Source organism: Eulemur rufifrons, chromosome 10 (genome assembly GCF_041146395.1).
Source record: "Eulemur rufifrons isolate Redbay chromosome 10, OSU_ERuf_1, whole genome shotgun sequence".
Lineage (NCBI taxonomy): Eukaryota > Metazoa > Chordata > Mammalia > Primates > Lemuridae > Eulemur > Eulemur rufifrons.
The window spans coordinates 15,249,801-15,268,700 of record NC_090992.1 but is presented as its reverse complement, the minus strand read 5'-3'; the positions used below and the strand labels follow the sequence as shown (position 1 = coordinate 15,268,700).

The window sequence follows — 18,900 nt, the reverse complement described above, 5'->3', positions numbered from 1 at the left end:
TAGTTTATTGAATGAATTTTTAAAAATGTTGTCAATCTCTAATTATACTGTATTTTAAGTCCAAATTTAGGTTCTGCTACACATAGATGGATGCATTGTGTGTTTATTAGGTTCCCACTGATTTCAGAGAAAATTGTGTGCTTATATTTCTGTTTATTTTATCAAACTAGCTAGTTCTTGGTTATGTTAAACCTCTTGCCACCATGTGGCAGTAAAACCAGATAAATAGAAACTTTAGTACAGTAGAATATAATAGTTAATTTTTATATTCCATCTGGTACATTTATTTTTTTCCTTCCTGTGAAAAGGCCAAAAAAATTTTTTAGCTTAAACAAAGGATAAATGAGCATTCTGAATAAGGCTCCTTTACTGTCCTAATGATTAATGATCACTGAACACTTTTGAAAGATTAGCATTTTTCAGAGCTGCTAAAAAAATATACTGTTTTATTTAATTACAAGAAAGTAAAGGCTCTTCACACTGACAGGTGGTGGAAATTAGCAGGCAGTTTTGAAATTGTGCTGTGCACAAGAAATTAGATCTCATTTTAATTCTGCTTTTCTCAACTAGCAAATGAGGTTAATGCCATACATATTCAGCTGATATGGATGAAGAAATTGATATAAAGTAGATCAACATAGCTACAGGGCTAGATTAATTTATAGGTAAAGAGGCAGTGATAAATGAAAGTAATGTAGTGGTGGTCACTAAACTCCTCTGCCATGAGGGATTCAATAGCGTTAGTTGCTCATTAAAGGCATTGTCGGGGTGCATCAAATAGAAATTTGAAAAGGAATAGCCAACTAACCCCTAATTATCAAAATACAGAAAATACTAATTATGCCGTAATTAGCTTTTCTTTTAATGTACTGAAATTTGTTACTTTTTGTGTGGCACAAATGGATAGTTATATCAACAATAAATAGGTTGTTTTAATAACTTTCTTTTACCTCTGGGAAAACTACACTCCAATTTTTAATATGCAATAATGCTTCTCTCTAGCCTGTAGGAGATGAAAATTATTAAGTAGTTTTATTTTTTTGAAGATTTTACAGCAGCTTTGGGAAGAATTATTTCACCATGCATCAATTACTTTTAATTGAACTGAATATTTTTTAGATTGTACCAAATGCCTCTCATTTAAGTTTAGCAGTTAGAATTTAAGAAAGCATCATAATGTGACCTGCATATAACCTCTGTCATGTGTTATAATAAAATAATAATGATTATTTATTTTGAATTTTTAAAAAGCAACCCAAGGTAGGACTTGTAAAGGTAGTCACCTTATTTATTTCTGGTAGTCAATGTAGAAAATTAGACACTATATATTCTAGAAAATTGGCTTGTGATTCTTTTTTTTCCCCCCAAATAAAGTAGTTATCTACAATCCGGTTAAGAAAGGATTCATCTATTCAGAGTAAAGATACTGTGTTGCAGTGGAAAGCAAGTTGGGCTTTTAGTCAAATAGCTCTCAGTCCTGCTCCACACTCCTTACTAGTACTTACTACCCTTAGGAAATTCATTAACTTTTCTGAGTATCATTTTCCTCACCTATCAGCAGGATATCTTTTACAGAGATGTGATGATTAAGTAAAATATCAAATGCCTAGAGTAGAATTTAACATAATGCAGATGCTAAAAAAAAAAAAAAAAAAAAAAAAGGTTACCATTATTGGTAAAAATAAGATGGGACTATCTTTTTAAAAATTATCTCTGTATAAATTTAATGTAATGGGAAAATTCTCTCTGAAAGAATTTTTTATAATCTAATCTTCAGAACATCTAGTGTAATTCTAAATCTGTGTAGGAAACCAACTGATTTATCACAGATTGATTTTTGTGTGTGTGTGGTGTGGAGAATTTGTATGTAGTTGGTCATTGGGCAGGTATTTGAAGTGATTGTAATATTGGCAGATAATCTAAGTTCATGTTGTCTCCTAATGCCAGACAGAACTAGAAATGATTAATAAAACCAGCCAAGACTCTAGAAAAAAGACAAAAGTGTGACTTCTTACCTAATTAAATCTATAATTAGCTCAAAAGCCCTTCTTCCACCCTCACTTGCTTTTGATGCTTATATTGGATTTGTGTTTACCCCAGTCTTCCTTTGCTTCTCCTCTGCTATCCTTTTTGAGGGTAGTAGTCATGAGATACAATGGCCATTAACTAGATCTGTGACACTAACCCTCTCCAACTTTGTTTTCCTTGTCCGTAAAATAAAAATAATAATATTCTTTGCTGTTCTTGGTAATTGCCTCAGTGTTATGCCAGCATCCTTTCCTCAATTATATCTTTTGTCAAAAAGATAAATAAATTGAATAGGAGAAAAGGAACAGATCACCAGAAGTGGAGAGATCAGGAAAGGCATTTTACAAATTTATCAAGGTATGAATACTGTACTACCTTAAAAAAAAATCATTGCCCAGTCTTCTAATAGAATTATGGATGCTAAATAAACAAACTGTATGAAAGCAGTAAAATATGAAGCATTGTGCATGACTGCAATTATATGTTAAGTGAGAATACTACCTTTCACCTGCTTGCAAACTAACCAAAAAGAACAATTAAAGTAGTGATTTTTAAGAGAAGGAAAGTGGATGGGTTTGTTTCTGTGGAGGGTATAGGAGAGTGAGAGAGAATATCGGAATGGAAAAAAGGAAATAAGATTTTTATGTTCATTAGAAGTGATGGGGTTTTGAAAGGTTAGGCATGTTGAATTAGCGTAGTGGTCTCAAACTGAGGCCCCAGATCAGCAGCATTAGTCTACCTGGAAACTTAGAATGCAAATTCTCAGGCCCTACTCTAGACTTACTGAATCAGAAACTCTGAGGATGGGCCCAGCAAGTTCTTCAGATGATTCTGATGCTCACTAAAGTTTGAGAACCATTAACTTATTTACTTGAAGACAGATATTGTGTCTTGTTTAGGTTTGTTTGGTAATGGCCCCCTCCCCTTTTTTAACCTGAATACCTGATCCTTTCTTTCGTTTATCTTAAGATCTAGAAAAGAGAAGAGAGAGAAAGGCACTTGTTCATTATATGTGAAACATTGTGCTTAAATACTCTAGAGGAATGAATAAGTTAATAGAATCTGTGTTTTCTTGTCCCAAGAAGAAAATTCATATGGTTATTATACCGGGCATATATTTAAAGATAAAATTGTTTTTAAATTATTCCTAATGTATGAGCTTTTTAGAAAACTATAGTCTGCACTAATACAGTTTAGAAAAACTACATTCTCAACTGCCTTAGTTATAAAATGTTGTAACTCTTTCCTATTCTTAGCATTTTATAGGTATTATATTGCTAGTTATCTATAGAATCTAACTTTTTAAAATTAATATTTTTTAAGAAAAGTACTTAGGTACTGTAGCAAGATTAAAGCAGCAGTCATACTTTTTTGTTTCTAAAATCTTAGCTTTACAGTCACATTGTTTGGATTTAATTGTCAATTCTCTCTCTTTTTAGCCTTGTGGTCTTAGACAAATATGTAATATCTAGAGATTAGCCATTTTTTCTTCATCTAGAAAATGGGAATACTAATACTTACGTTTTAGGAAACTTTTGAGATTATATGAGAACGTATATAAAATAGTTGACACAGTGACACACAAGTGCTTATTAATAAATTTTAAATGCTGTAATGATGATGACATGGCTATCAGTTTTCTACTTCAATTTAACTAATACATACTATTTTTAGCGTTATAAAATATTAGAACTCAGAAGAGACTACAGATATAATTTAAATAAGCACTTTCCAAGCTGTTTTCCATAGATCACAAGGCTCCTGCAAACAGAATTTAATAAGTTTATAATACTTTCTTTAAAAACAAATTTTTTCCCCCAAAATAAATTTGCAAATTCAGAAAAGCCAGTGTACTGTATTTCTCTCTTGGAAATGTATAATGTATATTGGCATATTAAAGGTTTTAGAGAGTTCCTGCCTTAAGTAATCCTTAGCACTTACCAAAATTACTTAGTCATAAAAACCTTTTCTTTGGGGAATACCTACTTAATGTTTTGCAAAATACAGTCTAGGAAATGCTATCTAGACCAACTACTTTCTTTCATAAAGACGCATCTCCCCCACCCCACCCCATAGAAATTGCAGACTTGCATAATGTCACACAGGTGTAGATTCAGTTTTGAACCTAAAGCTCTCCCTAGTCATGCTCACTTGTTTATCTAATGAAGTTTGGATTTACAAAGGAAAATTATTTGGATGAGTAGAAAATTGGAGGTGGTTCTATTATGTGGAATGTCAAGGAAAGAGAAATGAGAAATAATTCTAATATAATATTTTTGCCTGATTATAGGAAAATCCGGGATACTTATTAAAAATACAGATTCTTAGACTCGTGGAAATTTTGATTTGTAGGTATGATGTAGTTTATTGTCCCTAGGTCATATATGAACAGGTGTAGGATTTCCAGAATTTGATCTTTAAAAAACTGTAAGTCTTATGATCCTGAGTGACTAGAGAATTGGTGTTAGCTTTCTGCATTGGCAGAAAGATGATTAAATATAAACCAGATTTTATGACAAGAAATGCAGATAAACCTCACTTCATGTACACTCACATCTTAAAGAAAAGAGTTTGGTTTATTTGCTTATTTGTTCCTGTTCCTGTACCCTCTAGTAGATATTACTTGATGCAATTATGGAAATCTGTCTATTAAAGTAGCTCTAGGGTCATTTAAAGCTATATATTTAATCAACCTAGCAGATTATCAGCAAGCTATATGAAGTTCTATTTTTATAAATAGTGACTCATTAAATTCAGTTTTTACTTTTTGAACATGACTCTGTTGTATTTACTCTAAAGAGATAGGATGTGTATAATTTAAACTCAAATCTAGTTGCTCTTATGACAGAAAATATCTAAGTATTTCTACCTGGAAAATTTTTATATTTTGAGCAATAGTATAGCCTTTGTAACTGGTACTTATTTAAGTTCTATAAAGACAGTAAGAATTTCCCAATGAAATGAAAGTTAGTTCTGGTATGTATTAAATTGTCTGCTTTTAAATAAATATTCATGATTAAATCAGCTAATTGCAGAAAGTCAAAGACATTGTTTGGAAAAGATAAATATATATAAATTGTATGTTGTCATAAATGAAAATTTTCATGAGCTTATGTGGTGATTTTATGTGTTATAGTTGAAACACTTTGGAAATTTGTTGTATCCATATCTTTAAGTTATTAAAATTTGTAGCCAAGCTACATGTACAATTTTATATTTAGCATTTTTATTATAAGTTGTTAATTAGTATGCATTCGCTAGGTATTAGATTGAAGGTGTGTTTGTGTAGTTTTGACTTTCAAAGTTATAATACTGTAGTCTTGTGTTCTCTAGTTTATTTTGTAACCTGTATTTTCTTCATGTTTTGACTTCAGAAAAAAACAAACTAAATGAGATATAATTATACTATCAAGGTTTTTAAAAATGTTCATATCTGCTGACCAAGTGTTTCATGTCTGAAAGTGCCTGAAGAAATAATTTGAAATGCAGACAAAGCTTTGTATGTGGAGGTATTCATCCCAGTAATATTTAAAAGAGTAGATGATTGATTAAGTTATAATATAGCCATATGATGAAATATTAGGCAGACAATGAAATTTGTTTAGAGAATGTAAAAAGCTTTTGTTCTTTACCCTCATACTTCCTCTTTCTAGGCATAACAATTGTATCATTCCAGGTTTTTTTCTTTTATGAAAAATTTTAACGTAGTGTGATGTTTTGGGTATAATATTGAAATTATAACTTAAAAAGGAGTTAACAAATAATAAACATACACTTTTTAAAAGTCATCAAAAAAGATTAGAAGTAAATATATTAAAATGTAAATGCAGTGGTGCGCATTTGTAGTCCCAGCTACTTGGAAGGCTGAGGCTGTAGGATCACTTGAGGCTGGGAGTTGAGGCTGCAGTGAGCTATGATTGCGTCTGTAAATAGCCACTGCCTGACGCCTAGGCAACATAGGGGACCTCGTCTCTTTAAAACAAAAAAAGTCAGTGCTCATCTCTCAATATGTTGTGTACTTTCAATTACCCTCTATACTCCCCTCCCAAATAATTTTATTTTTAAAAAAGCTCATGGATAAAAGATAATCTTTCTACATCAAAAATGCTAGAAATCTCAACGTCTGAAAGAGAGAATGCTTGAAAAGGACCCTCTCCTTTCTTGTTGTTACGAGATTTAAATGTTAGTTTTAGCAATTTTTTCTCAAAAAGGAAGGCAATAAATAAAAAGGTAAAAACAGTAGTAGATAATAATGTCAATGAAATAGAAGATTTGAGGAGTGGAAAAATTGTTTATGGAAATTTGAGTTGGATGGAGTGATTGTAACAATACTTGAAATGGACTTCAGAGAAAGCAAAGTGGTCTTTATGGAATTTATTATTAGAAATTGAGAATTTGTTTTATTCATACTGTGTTAAGCAACTTTTATGCCACTGTATTAGATGAATATGAAGAAATTTGTCTTTTATGGAGCATTTTGATTTCATAGTTATAAGATGCCAAAAAGTTTTCACAGATAAAAAGTAGTAAAGACAGCCTGTAATCCCAGTACTTTGGGAGGCCAATGTGGGAGGATTGCATGAAGCCAGGAGTTCAAGACCAGCCTGGGCAATGTAGTGATGAGACCCTATCTCTACAAAAGAGCATTTAAAAATTACCCGGGCATGGTGGCATGCGTCTGTAGTCCCAGCTACTTGGGAGGCTGAGGCAGGCAGTTCACTTGAACTCAGGAGTTTAATGTTGCAGTGAGCTATGGTGATGCCACTGTACTCTAACCTGAGCAAATAAGCAAGACTCTATCTCAATTAAAAAAAAAAAGAGGAGTGAAAACAGAATTCAGAGCTAGGTTGGTCATATTCCAAAGCACTGTATGTACTGTATGTTATATCTAGGATTCTAATTTCCACATAAGATGTACTGTTTTGGTTGTGGAAATAAAATGTATCTCAAGTTACATCATTATTCCTTTTCCTATTGGAAAAGGATAATTTATTTTTTTCTAACTTTACTAAAGAGAAAAAGGTATCTCTATTCATGTGCCTACTTGTTTTGCAATAGTTTCTAAAAAATAGAATTGCTAGCCAGAAGAACAAAGAAACAGTTAGAGTCAAACTGCATTATGATTCCAAAGCTTCAATGTGATGTGTCTAGAAAGAATCCTGAAGGTGGGGAGGGAGAGTTTGTTAAATGCAGATTCCTGTACTCCTCAAAGATTCTTATATAGTAGATCTGAGCACTCCTGGTAATTTTGAGGTATGTGATCTCTGAACTACTCTTGAAGAAACACTGGTCCAAAAGTTCTACCTCCCAGTCCACATAGAAAGTGGATGATTTATTATGAAGGTATGAGGGATAACTTTATGAATTCTCTTGGAAAGTCTTTCTAGCTTGCTTGATTTAGGTTGCTGTTTGCCTTTTTGGCTTAGTGAGGTACTATATACCATTTTTGTGCTAAATAAATACAAGTTGACTAAATGGTTGATGTCCATGTCTTTGGGGTCTTGTATTCCAAACTGTTAGAAAAGCACATACTAATCCAATACTTCTGTTAAGCTATTTTGCCATATATGTTAGGAGCCATAAGAATGTGCATACCCTTTGATCCAGTAATGCCATTCTAGCAATAATCTTACTAGTAAATTATCAGTCCTCACTGCACTTATATTTGTAAGTAGTAGATTTGGTATAAACAGACTCACATCAATCGTTATGGGAATATTTGAAATCACTTGAGAAAAATTTTCTATTATGTGAATAGAAAATAGTATACAATGTTAAATATGAAATAAGATCTCAACTATATGAAAAAAGGAAGAACAAAAGGACTATAAGGAAATGAACCAAAATGTTCATTTTCTTTATCTCTCTTGACACAGAGAATTTATATTGCTCTGCTATTCTGTATTTTCCAGTATTATTTCTTACAAAAAGAAACACATTAATTTAAAAATATTTGTTCTTTTTATGCCTTCACAATTAACTTGATTATATAGATGAAAGTCTAATGACTTCACATTACTTTCTTTCATTGTTTTTTTTTTTTTGACAGAGTCTCACTCTGTTGCCCGGGCTAGAGTGAGTGCCGTGGCGTCAGCCTAGCTCACAGCAACCTCAGACTCCTGGGCTTAAGTGATCCTACTGCCTCAGCCTCCCAAGTAGCTGGGACTACAGGCATGCGCCACCATGCCCGGCTAATTTTTTCTATATATATTTTTACTTGGCCAGATAATTTCTTTCTATTTTTAGTAGAGACGAGGTCTCGCTCTTGCTCAGGCTGGTCTCGAACTCCTGACCTCGAGCCATCCACTGCCTCGGCCTCCCAGAGTGCTAGGATTACAGGCGTGAGCCACCGCGCCCGGCCCTCTTTCATAGTTTTGTAGTGTGCTCTGAAATCTGCCAAATTCATGTAAGCTTCTCATTGACTTTGGAGAATTTTGTTAACGTGCAGACCTTTTTGAATATAGCATTTTATAGTTATATTGGAGCAAGTGCCAGTTCAAATAATTAGGAATACTCAGGCCATTTTGGGGTAGAGCTATTTGTTAAAAAGCATAGAAGCCCATTTATAATCCTTGGTTTGTTTTTTAAAAATTTATTTCATTCTTAGGCATATCCATGTGAAATTGTGGTTAAGCTCTACATTGTCACAGTATTTAAATGTATACAATATTAAAAATGTTTATGTGTGTAAAAATAACATCAGTACTAAAAGTAGTAGAGAGCATTGGTAGCAATATTAATCCATTGTTAAACCCTTCTCATTTAACAGCATAATGGCCTTGTTGAAGTTTGTCAGGCATTTTAATCACTGCTAATTAAAAATAGACCTACTGACTCTTCTGTTTTATTGTTCTTACTTGTGTCTTGGATGTCTATTCAGATACTTTTGCTGATGAGAAATTAAATCATCTGTTACGGTTTCAGTGAAAAAAAAATGTATGTCAGAAGGGCTCAGGTCTCAGGGCTGTAATTTTTAATTTGTATAAAGTATTTTTTAATTTAGAAAGGAAATTCCAGACTTTTTTATAATTTATCATTTGTGAGTATTTTTTTCTAGATACAGAAAATCAATGTTCATGAACCTAGATAGAGTATCACATTTTAGGATATTTTGCTTGCAAGTTTTTATTTTATATTTATATGCTATGATAGCATTGTAAAGTTTAGAGCTAGAAAGGATCTTGAGAAATAATCTGCTACCTTGAAGCAGTTAAAAAAAAAAATTGAGGCTCAGTGAAATGAAGTGACTTGTCCAGGGTCTCATATCACTATTAAGTGTTAGAGAGAAAACTAGAATCTAGGCCTTTTTTTCCCTAATGTAATGATTTTATCTAATTATTATTTATTTTCTTGCATCTTTGCATTAGTATGTTTTCCGTAAGTTTAGCATATGTCAGTGTTTGCCATAAGTTTTTAAGTATATTTCTATAATTGTAAATAAGATCCTGATATGTATTACAGGGTAGGGTTTTTGCCATTTTATCATATTTCCATAATAAAAATTAAGGAATTATAAAAATAAATAGCCTAGATTTTCATTTGGTATGAGCTGGCTTTATTTTCTACTGCTAATAAAGGCACATTATGTTCAAGCATTGCAATTATCACTGAAATGCACGTCCATTAACTGAAACATTAGGCTGAGTATATAATTACTGTCTAGAGCCAATATCTTTGTGAAGCTACATCTACAATGCTATTAAACTATAAGCAATATTTGTTAACTAATATTTAAATTATTCAGAATTGATATGATATTTTGTAAACTTAAAAATGAATACTATATGAATTCAGTTTGGTTTCTTATATACTTAGAAAAATGGGAATTCTCAAAGATGATTGAAACATGTGACGAGATGAATTTTGATGCAGTTGCTATGACCTAATAAGTATTAATCTTTCTAAAATCCTTTTTCCAAATTTTTATTGTGGTAAAATATACATAACATAAAATTTACTATCTTAACCATTTTTAAGTATACAATTCAGTAATATTAAATATATTCATATTGTGCGATCATTACCACCATTCATCTCCAGAACTTTTTTCATCTTGCAAAACTGACACTATACCCATTAGACAATAATCTCTACCCTCATCTCCCTACCAGCCCCTGGCAACCACCGTTCTACTTATTGTCTCTATGATTTTGACTACCCTAGGTACCTCATATAAGTGGAATCCTGCAGTATTAGTCGTTTTGTGACTGGTTTATTTCACTTCTCGTAACATCCTCAGGGTTCATCCATGTTGTAGCATATGTGATAATTTCCGTCCTTTTTAAAGCTAAATGATATTCTGGTTGTGTGTGTGTGCGTGTTTTAAAATTTTATTTCATTGTTAGGCAGAGCCATGTAAAATTGTGGTTAGATTCTACATTGTCATGGTGGTTAAATGTACACAGTATTAAAAATGTTTATGTGTGTAAAAATAACATCAGTCAGTCCTAAAAGTAGTAGAGGGCTTTGGTAGCAATCTTAATCCATTGTTAAGCCCTTCCTGTTTAAGTTATATAAACACATACAAACATACATACATACACACACACATTTGCTTATCCATTCATATATCAATAGACACTTGGGTTGCTTCCATGTTTTAGCTATCATGAATAATGCTGCTATGAATATGGATGTACAAATCTCTCTTCAAGACTGCTTTGAATTCTTTTGAGTATATACCTAGGAGTGGAATTGCTACATCATATAATAATTCTGTGTTTAATATTTTGAGGAACTACCATACGGTTTTCCAAAGCAGCTACACTATTTTACATTCCCTTCAAAAGTGCACAAGAATTCCAATTTCTCCACATCCTCACCAACGCTTATTTTCTGTTTTGTTTTACTTTAAGTCTTGTATCCATACAAAATAAAATGTATATAAATTCTGTTCAGAATAAAACTGAAGTGGCTATAATCAAGCTTTTTAACTCAAAAAGTGTTTTGGGACCTATCAATGCAAAATTGCTTTAAAATCTGAATAAATCGACTATTGGAATCTATCTGGACTTGTTATTTCCAATAATGTATACCACTTTTATTTATTGTTACCATGTTTGGAAGGGTGTTCTGACAGCTACTGTATATAGATGATTCACAATTTTCTATAATATAATGTTCTTTCCAATTTGTATAATTTACATGTTACTATATGACATTACTTATTTATTTGACACTACTAAATTCTCAATTCTCAATGAAATGAGAATACATGGCTTGGGCATATGTTTTCAAGCCACATAATGGGGAAGACAGAGTCAAGAGACTTGCTGATTTTATTTCTGCCCCTAATGCTGCATTTTGTAATGGAAAAATATTTTAATTTGAAATCTCATGAACTTGATTTCACTGCCAATCTTTGTCAGTTAATAGGTCTGTGGCAGTTAGGCAAGTTACCTAACTTTTCTAGATGTCAGTTTCCCCCCCCCAAAAAAGCCACTTTCCTGGGTTGTTATGAGAGTTAGAGATAATTAATATAAAAAGCTTCACATAGATTTGGTGTTCTCTAAATCATAGCTATTAACATTGCTTTAGTTTTGTAAGCTTAGATGAGTTATTTACAGTCTAAATCTGAGATTTACCTCATGTAAAATGAAAGGATTGAATTGAATTAGGAGAAATAGGCCTTAAGATCTTTAAGATAATAGACAAATATTTTTATTTTTTATACTTCATGATATTTGTGTGTTCATCAGATTCATAAAGTGGTTTATGGATCCTAAAAAAGGATAAATACTAAACGGGGTGATCTCCAAGTTCTTTTGTAATGTTAAAAATTTTATGCTTATGTGCAACATCCTCAGCCTCAGTATGACCAGGGCTAAGGAAATTCTTTCTGAAAAAATTTTTTAGTCAAGACCTTAGAATGTAAATGTGTGTGTTGCTATCAGAGGTAATCATTGCAGTCTTCTGGCTTAGATATGGTGAAGAAGCTTCAAACCATCTTACTGATGAAAATGATAACCTCTGAACAAAATACTTTTTAAAAAACTAACACTATTTGAAGGTACTAAAGAATGACTAAAAGTAGGAAGAAACTGGAGAGTAGATGCACCTTTAAAAAAAGGAACCAAACTGGTTAAGGTCCACATTTATCTGGCTTTTCCCTTGGAGAAATGCACGGTTCATGTGGTACACAGGAATACAGCTCAAACAGTAATCAGCAATCCTTTTTTTAAAATTTATTTTATTTTTTAATTTTTATTTCTAGAGATAGGGTCTCACTTTGTTGCTCAGACGGGAGTGCAGTGGTGTAAGCATAGCTCACTGCAGGCTTGAACTGTCCACCATCTTTTTGATGAGTTAGAGGGTGACATTTAGGGCAGTCAGAGCTGCTGAAAATTGAAGGAGATCCTGGAAAGGAAGGAGCCACAAAGTGGGGAACCCCTAAATTTGTATGCAAATTTCCCCTAAATCTTTGCAGGACAAAATTCCAAGGAACCCAAGGAGGGGAGAGGAGAACAATAGTCAGAAAGCTTAAAAAGCTGAGCAGAAATCTTAGCAGTTGCTGGAGATACCTAGTTGTCCTGCCAAGTTAGGTGAATTTGATAAACATTTCAGGCTTACTATTGAAAACCTGAAATGGCCACACTCATCCTACCAGTCCTTTGTCAGACATCTGTATTGCTGGTATTTTCTACTCATCTGTGATTTGCTGTTTGCTTTCTTTTTCTTTTTTTCTTTTTTTCTTTTTATTATTTTCCAATTCTCCGCTCCCACTGGCTGTTTGCTTTCTTACTGGTATCTTTTGAAAAGCAGTCATTTTTAATTTTGATAAAGTCCAATTTATTAATTTTTTTCTTTTTTGCTTCTTGCTTTCTGTGTTCTATCTAAGAAATCTTTGCTTATCACAAGGTCACAACAATTTTCTCTTATGTTTTCTTCTAGAAGTATTATATTTTTAGCTTTTACTCTTAGATCTGTTGTCTACTTCAAGTTTAATTTTTGTGTATGGTATGAGATGGGGGTTCAGGTTCCTTTTTTTTACCTCGTGGGTATCAGGTTGTATCAACACTATTTGTTGAAAAAGCTATCCTTTTGTTGAATTATCTTGGCCCTTTTAAAGAAAATCAATTGATTATATATGTGTACATATATTTCTGACTTCTCTATTCTGTCCCATTGATCAGTGAGCCTATCCTATTCTAATATACGCAGTTTGGATTACTTTAGCTTTTAGTAAGTGTTAGATAGTGTTCAGACCTTCAAATTTGATATTCATTTTAAAAATTTCTTTAGCTATTCTAGTGTTGTTCCTCTCCATACAAATTTTAGAATTAGCCTTATTGATTGCTACAAAAAGAAAAGAATATGGTATTTATTGGAATTGAATTGAACCTAAAGATCAATTTGAGGGAACTGACATTTTAAGAGTATTGAGGTTTTCTGTCTTCTTCCTGATTTCCTGTCTACTTGGATTTGTCAGTTATTGAGAAAGAGGTGTTGAAGTCTCAGATTATAATTGTGGATTTGTCTATTTCTAATTGTACTTATGCCTGGTTTTGCATCATATGTTTTGAAACTCTGTTATTAGGTCCATAAATTTTTAGGATTATATTTCCTCTTGATGAATTGACCCCTTTATTATTAGGAAATGACCCTCTTTATTGATGGTAATAGTCTTGGCTCTGAAATCTATTTTGTTTGATGTTAATATAGTTACTTCCACTTTCAATTAGTGTTAGCGTGCTGTATCTTTTTCCATTCTTTTACTTTTAGGCTTTTTGTGTCTTTATCTAAATAATGTGGTGGGTAGCATATGGATCAGCCTTTTTTCTTCATCCTAGAAGATAGTCTCTGCCTTTTAATTGAGCTGTGTAAACATTTACTGGGTTATATATATATAGTTGGATTGAATCCACTTTTTTGCTTTTTTTTCCATTTTTTTTAACTGATTTTTTCCCTCTTCTTCGTTGCCTTTCTTTGGAATGAATTTTATTCGATTTATCTCCTTTTTCAAGTTACTATTTCAGTAGTTATACTTTAGGGTTTATAGTATACGTCTTTAATTTATCACTGTCCCCTTTCAAATTATATTATACCACTTCACTTATCAAAAAAGAACCTTTACAGCAGTGTACTTCCATTTCTCCCCTCATGGTCTTGTGCTATGATTGTTATATATTTTACTTATACATACAACATAAGCCTCACAATACCTTGATGTTATTTTTGCTTTAAGTAGTAAATTGTCTTATAAAGAGATTTAAATAATAAATAAGTATTTTATGTTTACCAGTTAACATTTCCTGTGCTTTTTATGCCTTTTGTGCAGGTCCATATTTCCTATGGTATAATTTTCTTTCTGTCAGAAAGATTTCCTATAAAATTTCATGTATTACAGAAATCCTAATGAAATGTCTTCATTTTTTGTGTGTCTGAAAAAGCATTTATTTTGCCTTCTATTTTGGAAGATATTTTCACTGGGTATATAATTCTAGGTTGACAAGTTTTTTTTTTCCTTTCAGTGTATTAAAGAAGTTATGCCTTTGTCTTTTTACTTGTATTGTTTACAATGAGAAATCTGCCGTAATCCTTTTTTCTATTTTGCTGTATGTAATTTTGCCTTTTCTCTGCCTGCTTTTAAACTTTTACCTTTACTACTGAGTTTAAGCAATTTGATTATCATATAGATGTTATTTTCTTCATGCTTCTTGTGCTTGGAGTTTGTTGAAATTTTTCAGTCTGTAAATTTTGAATTTCATAAAATTTGGAAAACTTTTAGCTTTTATTTCTTCAAATGTTTTTTTCTGTCCCTCTCTATTCTTTTGTTTGAAGACTCCAATAATACATTTATTAGACCATTTGAACTTGCCCAACTGTTATCTTTTTCTCTATGTATTTTATTTTGGATAATTTCTTTCTTTCTTTTTTAAGAGATGAGGTCTTGCTCTGTTGCCTAGGCTGGAGTGTAGCAGCATGATCATAGCTCACTGTAACCTCAAACTCCTAGGCTCAAGTGATCTTCCTGCCTCAGCCTCCCAAGTAGCTAGGACTACATGTGTATGATGTGTATGCCACCATGCCTGGCTAATCTTCTTTTTATTTTTTTGTAGAGACAGGGTCTTGCTCTGTTGCCCAGGCTGGTCTTCAACTCCTAGCCTCAAGTGATCCTCCTGCCTCAGCCTCCCAAATTACTGGGATTTTAGGCATGAGCCACTGTGCCTGATGTGGATAATTTCTATTGCTGTCTTTAAGTTTACTAGTACCTTCTTCCATGGTGTCTTATCTCTTGTTAGTCACATCTAGTGTTTTTGTGTCCTCCCACCCCCGCCCTGTCCAGGCATTGGGGTTTCCTTCTTGAGCAATCCAGTTTGGGCTGTTTTATATCTTCCGTGTCTCTATTTAAATCTTTTACTTTTTGAACATATGGAATACATGTTGTCATAACCCTTTTAATATATATGTCTAATAATTCTGTCTTCTGTAGAATTTTCATCTTCTTTGCATGCCTAGTATTTCTTCTATTCGATTGCAGACATTTTTTTGTATTTGTGTACATATTTTTAGGTTTTGTTCTGGAGAGCCGTTAAATAACTTGAAAACAGCATAACCCTTTCAGATCTTGCCTTTAAACTTTGTTATGCAGAACCAGAAAAACATGTAGTCTAGAATTAATTTTGCTCCAATGCTAAAACAAAATTTTTCTTAGTACTCTATGTGTCATGAATTATAAGCGTTTCCACTGTGGATATTCGTATAGGGACTATTTCTTCCCCTGCATGAACCCCTGATACTATTCTCTCTAAACATTTTGGTTGTTTTTTCTGCGACATTGGATAATTTCCCACATGTATGTGCTGATTGGTAAGTACTCAGCTGAAGAGTTGACCCTCTACACATCTCTGGAGCTCTTGCTCATTGGAGCTCTCTTTTCTGCAAACTCTAGCTACATTGGCCTCTGGATTCCCATTTTCATCTCTTCAACGGAGAAGGGTTTGCTGGGTTCCACCAAGGTTCTGATTTCTTAGGGCAATTCAAGGGCTCACCTTGATTTGTTGTTTCTCAGTGATCACTGGTTTTTGTTTCTTGATACCACTGTCTTGAAAATTGTTGTTGCATATATTTAAATTATCTAGTTTTTTAGTTGTTTTAGGAAAGAGGGTAAATACAGTCTCTGTTACTCCATAAAAAGTCTTGGGTTTTATTTTTTCTGCCCTTTTACTTTTAAGCTTTCTATTTCTTTATGTTTAAAGTAGGTTTCTCATAGATAATGTAAAGGAGGTCTTACTTTTTTATTGGGACACAATCACTGCATTTTAATTGAAGTGTTTAGACCAGGTATTAGCAAACCTTTTCTATAAAGAGCCAGATCATAAATATTTTAGATCTTATAGGGCATATGGTCTCTTTTACAACTGTTTAACTCCATCATTATAGTGCAAAAGCAGCCATAGGCACTATGTAAATGATTAGACATGGTTGTGTAACAATAAAACTATATTTGTAGACACTGAAATTTGAATTTCATATAATTTTCATGTGTCGTGAAATATTTTTAAAAGTTTTTTCAAAAAAAATTTTAATTTCTATAAATAAAAAAGCTGTTCTTAGCTCACAGACCATAAATAAATAGGTGGCAGGCTAGATTTGGTCTGTGATCTGTAGTTTGCTGAACTCCTCTGTTCAACCCATTCCTCTTTAATATAATTATCAATATGGCTGCCATCTTGCTATTTGTTTTCTATTTGTCCCATCTGTTTTTTATTCTTTTTAATAGAGAATTTATTACTCCATTCTATCTTCACTATTGGCTTATTAGCTGTACCTCTGTTTTATTTGTTAGTGGTTTCTCTATGGTCTGTAACATGCATCCTTAACTTATTTACCCCCTCCAAATGGTATTATAGCACTTCACTTAATATAAGAACTTTATAACAATATACTTTCATTTAAACCTTTCTATCATTTCTACTGTTGTTCTCATAGATTTTCCATCTACATTAAGCCTCTCAAAACATTGTTATTATTTTTTAATTGACTTATTTTTTAAGTTGAACAATGAGGGGAAAAGTTTTAATATTTACTCACATATGTGCTATTTGACAATTTTCATTTCTTTGTGTGAATCTAAATTTATATGTGGTTATCGTTTTTTATTTTCCATTTGAAAAAACTCTTTAACATATCTTACAGTACAGATCTGAAGGAAATGGATTCTCTCAGCTATTTTTCTTGCTTAAAAATTGTTTATTTTTCTCTTTGAGAGAGATTTTCACTAGGTATAGAATTCATTTGGCTTTTTTGTTCTTTCAGCTTTTAAAAAAATGTATTCCATTGATTTTTGGATTTCATAGTTTCTGACAAATAGTCTGTATGTATTCTGGAAGTCTTTCTGGAACTCTACCCTAAAAGTTCAAGTTTCCTAAGCCTCTGAACTCTTATTTTTATCTTCTCAACACAGTGAAATTTCTGTGCTGAACTTAAGATTCTGCCTTCTCTGCAGTCCAGAATGCTCACCTTGTTTGTTTTCTTTCTCACAGGGATTCCAGTCCTTTACTGGTGTTTGCCATTGGCTCGAAACTGTTGTTTCCAGTTTTTTTGCTGCATAAGGCAAAGGACCCTGTTACTGTATCATGGCTAAAAGAGCAAGTTCTTTCTTTCATACAGTTAAAAAATAAATATTCATTGGATGCTCTAGGAACTATATCTCTGGTTTAGATGCTGGAAATATAAAAACATGAACTGTACAGGCTTGGGATCTATTCTTGTGAAACTTTCATTCCACAGGAAGCAGAGAGAAACATTTAATAACTAAGCAAAGCAAAAAGGTAATTTATGATAACAGATAAGCTGTGGAGACAGTCCTGCAGGGTGGTATGATAGAGTAATGGGAGAAAGAGTATAGTTTAGATTGGAAGAACATGAAAGCCATGCTGAGGTAGCAATATTTGATCCAAGACTTGATTGATAAAAAAACAGGAGTTGCTAAACTATGATTTAAGGACTAATGTCTATTTTGTAAATAAAGTTATACTGGAACACAGCCACATTCATTCTTTTACATGTTGTCTATAACTGCTTTGGGACAACAATGACAAAGTTGAGTAGTTGGCCCCCAAGCCTAAAATATTTATTATCTGGTCTTTTCATAAAAAGTTTGCCAATCCCTGACATAAAAGAGTTATACCACTTGCTCAGTTTAAACTGAGATGACCACTTATTGTAGTACTTACAAAGTTAGTATGTATTTTCTACCCTTTTTCAACATAATTGACCACTTCCATCTTCTTAAAATAGTTTCTCCTTTCCCTTGTCCAATACCACGCTGTCTTGTTTTATTTTCTAATCTCTCAGGCCTGTTCTTCTCAGCTTCTTTTGTATACTAATTTTCCTAAATCTGACCTTTAATGTTTCAGCTTCTTAGGAGTAGGCCTCAGGTCTCCTCTGTTTTTTCACTAAATAGTCTCTCATACACTCCTGTGTCTTCAATTCCCATCCATTTGCTGATGACTTCCAAATATTTATCTCTAGATAGGCCTATCTTCTGAACTTTTTACTTATGCATCCAACTATCTATGTGACATCCATTTGTCACCTAAAATGTAGTAGGCTCCAAGCAGAACTCATGACATCTCATGCAAAAAACTGTTTTATCTTTAGATTTCTTCATTTCAGGAAGTGACATCTGTTACTGATATCTATAACCTAAAATTCATCATTATAGCCAGTTATTAAGACCTTTCAATTCTCCCTTCTAAGCATTTGATTGTTCATAGTTCTGTGTTTCGGCATTCCTACTCCAAGCTACCTTTTTATAACCTCTGTGATAGCTTCCTGTTGGTCTTGCATATCTCTTCTTACATCATCCCTCAAAGTGGTTCATCAGATACCATAGCCAGAGTGATCGTTTTAAATGAAAATCAGTGG

The 18,900-nt window shown here is 32.7% G+C and overlaps 1 protein-coding gene across 1 annotated transcript in view; it reads left to right on the top strand.

The window, feature by feature from the left end:
• The window catches only part of RANBP17 (RAN binding protein 17), a 349,817-nt gene that overhangs the window by 109,404 nt on the left and 221,513 nt on the right, over positions 1 to 18,900 (top strand). The window lies entirely within an intron of this gene.